Here is a 4,475-nt window from a genome sequence, read left to right on the forward strand (position 1 = left end):
GTGGGGACATTCGGTTGCTTTTTTTTTTTTTTTTTTTGAAACAGGAATGGGAGTAAAGAGGGTCAGGGAAGAGTGAATGTGTGCTCCTTGTTAGGGTGTGAAGGGCCAGGAGGGGGCAGTGTGAGCTTGCCAGTTGCTCTGCAGGTCCTTGGATGTGTTGAAATCCCTTATGCTGAATCCTGATTCTGAGGAGAGAGAAATGTAAGAATGGGGGACTCGGCTGCTCCCTGGGGTGGTTGTCAGAATGAGGCGGAAAGAAAGATGACTTTCTGGGTACATCCTCTGAAGCAGGCTTGTGTCTGTGTGGCTGTTAGGGGAGGGACAAGAGTAGGTTTCTAAACATCTTGCTAAAACAGAAAGTGCCACGGAAATTTTAGGGAATAGTTGAGATTTCAGTCAATAGTGACTGTTCATAACATTTCATTGAGAAAAACCCCTGAAGCATATCTCTCAGTTCTAAGTTTGTAGTGAGACCATTGTCCAGTTGTCACTGCATTGCACTAGGATCACCGTCAAGAGATCAGGCCCTTCTCCCAGCCTTACCCAGACTTGACCTTCTGTGTGACTTTGGGCAAGACACTTAGCATAGTAACAGCCTCTTAAGGTTAAAAGCAAACAAACTTTCCCATGTGGAGGTGACCTGTTTGCTAACTAGATTTATTCCTCCTCTCTCCTGCCTCATGCTTTGCCAGGCTCTGGGATGCAGAAATAAGACAGATCAGTCCTTGTCCTGGAGAACGACCCAGTCTGCAAGAGGTGACAGAGCAGGGGACCTAGTGCAAGGCTGCACGGCGTGTTCTCAGACAGAGTGCAAACAAGCCCTGGCTGGATTCCAAGGAGCTTGGGGGGCTTTCCTTTTAGAAATTTAGGGAGTTTGTGTAAGACTCAAGAGAGGATAACACAATCTCCTTGAGCTTAGGTTTTGTTCACCTAAGTATTCCTAGAATCTATACCAGTCCCTCACATATAGCTGGTGTTCTATAAAAAATTATTGAATAGCTAATGAATTAAAAAACTAACAGTACAATAGGGGCATATGAAAGAGATCATTTGCTTGTTTCTTCTCCTTTTAAAATAGCACTCAAGTCTTTCTCATGGGAAAACAAACAAAAACACTTCCTTGAAGCTGCATCCCCATTCTCACGGCTCTGTTCTTTTTGTAACTAGGCTTGTGGAAGAATAGTTTCATTTGCTGTTTTCTATTCACCTCAGAGTCAAATTTTGACTTACTGTGACCAAATTTCTACCCTAGATGCCTCTGAAATCATTCTTTCTCTTAATGGTCAAGTACAGTAAGCACCAGTAAGTATTCAGTGCTTATGATGTTCCCAGCCTGGTACTAAAGTGCTTTGGCTGGTGTGGATATTGGATATGATCCTGCCCGCACTGAGCTAACCTTTGTGGACCCTTGAGGAGCCTATCTGACCTCATGGACCTCCTCCCCTACTGCTAGTCCCAGGAATTAATAGATTTAAGATCAGATCTCAATATTTGATCAGTGGGATCATATTTTCTCTAGGAATTTGCTGAAAACAAAAGTGATAATCCCAACCATTTGTCATGTAGCAAAGGGTACTTGTAACTTAGCTGAAAGGATTTGTTTTCCATGGAAGTGCTTCACGTGTCACTGAAAATTGGGACTCAGCTTGGTGGATGGTTAGGATTAGGCCTGGGACTTCTTGACATTATATGTGATTATATGACATATGTGATCACATATGTGCTGCCCATATGTGATTTTCTAGCCTTTGCCTTTGAAATGCAGCCAGGAGAGGGGGACTGGGGGCTGGGGCTCTAGAGGAAGAGACAGAAAGATCTTTAGACTCAGTTCTTAGTGATTCATTATTGGTTTTGTTTGTTTGGGGCAGTTTGATGCCTTCTAGAGAACTGAAGGCCAGCTGCTTAAAATAGCCTCTGACTTCTTATTTGTTAATTTAAGCATGTAATGGAAGGGCTCTTCCAATTGCTGGGAAGGCTGGGGTGGGGGAAAGTCAGCCTTTGGAAAACCATTACAACATTAGTGCACACATGGTCATGGAAGATATTAGAAAGTTAGTAAAGGACCATCCACATAGTAGATCTTGGAGAAGAGTCATCCCTGTCCAGTTCCTCAGTTTATCTTTAGGCTGAGAATGGGGTCCCTTTTACAAAGGGCAGGGCAGACATGATACCCTGGGAGCTCATAACAGCAAATGCCACATTTAAGTATGTGTGCAATAGTGGGAGAAGTTACTGGTGTAGGGTTGGGAAACCTAGGCAAGGCATGGCTTCTCCTATTTTATGTCAGCAAGTTTTGGGGAAACACTTGCTATGTGCTTAGCACTGGGATACAAAGATAAATAATACATTGCCCCAATTCCCTAGGAGCAAAAGTCCAAGGGAAATTTTGGAAATTTTATTATTTTGTCATCTATTATAGGTAACCCAAGGAAATACACTGTTCCCTAGAGGTGGTAAGTACCATCAGCAAGAGGCAGAGCCAACACTATGAGTGTACTGAGCCTGATATGTAAACTTTTTTGATGTCACTTCTCAGAAAGAGCCATCTGTACTCTCTGATATCCTGTAAGGAATCACTATGGTTGAAAAATATTGGGAGTATGAGATCTTTGGGTGTGTCTTGTCTCTTCTTACTTTTGGGCCCAATTAGCTCATGCTGCTGCTTCACCAAATATATAAAGTGAAAGTGTGGATCTTTAGGATTTTTAGGGCAGTGAAACTACTGTGTATGGTACTATGATGGTGGATATGTGTCATTATAAATTTGTCCAAACCCATAGAATGTACAACACCAATAGTGAACCCTAACATAAATTATGGACTTTGAGTGATAATGATGCATCAATGTAGGTTCATCAATTGTCACAAATATGCCTCTCTGGTGGGGGATGTTGATAATGGCAGAGGCTGCGCGTATGAAGGTGAAGGGGGTTTATGGGAAATCTCTGTACCTTCCACCCAATTTTCCTGTGAACCTAAAACTACCCTAAAAAATAAAGTCTCTTAAAAAAGAAAGAAGCAAAACACCAAGCACAATGTTACCTAGTTCTAGATACAGGTCTAGTAAAAAGAGTAATAGTATAAGTATTTGTGATTCAGGAAAAAAAGTGAAATTATATGCTATTTCTCTTGAATCCTTTAAACTGTATTACTTTGTAGCTTGGAAATTTGATAAAGACAACTGAAGAGGAAGAGGAGGGTCTGGTAGTTCATCTGTGACAGCCAAAAATTTGCAAGAGCAGACTTAAATGAGTCAGAGACATTAGTGAAGGTCTTTGCTCCTTTCAAGTTCCTGTTAATGTTAGTTCTCTTTGATACATGAATGTGTGATTTTAGGGTGGGGTTGAGTGGGATAGTTTTTACTGTAATAAAGAACTCTTCTTGAGGGACTGCTTGTCTTCTGCCAGTTTATTTATATCTTAACACAGTACCTCAGGCCTCCAAGATGGAATCTAGTTAAAAATACAGGAGGGAGGCCAGGGACAGTGGCTCATGCCTGTAATCCCAGCACCCTGGGAGGCTGAGGCGGGGGTGTTGCTTGAGGCCAGGAGTTTGAGACCAGCCTGAGTAAGAGCGAGACCGTCTCTACAAAAAATCGAAAAATTAGCCGGGCATGGTGGTACGTGCCTGTAATCCCAGCTACTTGAGAGGCTGAAGCAGGAGGATAGTTTGGGCCCAGGAATTTGAGGTTGCAATGAGCTATGATGACACCACTGCACTCTAGCCCAAGCAACAGAGAGAGATTCTGTCTCAAAAAAAAAAAAAAAACACCCAAAATCCCAAAAACAAAACAATAAAACAAAAACAGGGAAAGCTGACCTTACAAATTTCATTTTTAAGGACTGGTATGAAATCTGGGAATTTGAAACCAGGGAACTTGTGTCCTGGGATTGAAATGTTCAAGTGGTTTTTATTCTATCTTGAAGTAGATCTCCAAAATGAAGCTTTAATTGTACATAGAAAGTGTGCAAATCACTTGAAGATCTTGTAAAACTACAGATTCTGATGCCATAGCTCTGGGGTAGATTCTGAGATTCTTCATTTCAAACACGTGCCCAGGTGTCTTTGGCAGCTCAGGCTGCCATAACAAAATGGCAAAATAGACTGACTGAGTGGCTTAAAAAACAGAAATTTATTTCTCACAGTTCTAGAGGCTGGAAGTCTGAGGTCAGGGTGTCAGCAGCATGGTTGGGATCTAGTGAGGACTCTTCTTGGCTTGTAGACAGCTGCCTTCTCACTGTGTCCTCACATAGCAGAGAGAGAGAGAGGGAGAGAACCACGTGTCTCATGTCTCTACTTATAAGGCACTAATCCCATTAGGAGGGCTCTACCCTGAGGGCCTCATCTAAACCTAATTACCTCCCAAAGGCCCCATCTCCAGATGGCATCAAATTGAGGGCTAGGCCTCAATATGTTAATTTTAGGGGAACACAATTCAGTCTGTAGCACTAGGTGCTGCTGCTGCTGCTATTTTG

Source organism: Lemur catta, chromosome 3 (assembly GCF_020740605.2).
Source record: "Lemur catta isolate mLemCat1 chromosome 3, mLemCat1.pri, whole genome shotgun sequence".
Taxonomy (NCBI): domain Eukaryota; kingdom Metazoa; phylum Chordata; class Mammalia; order Primates; family Lemuridae; genus Lemur; species Lemur catta.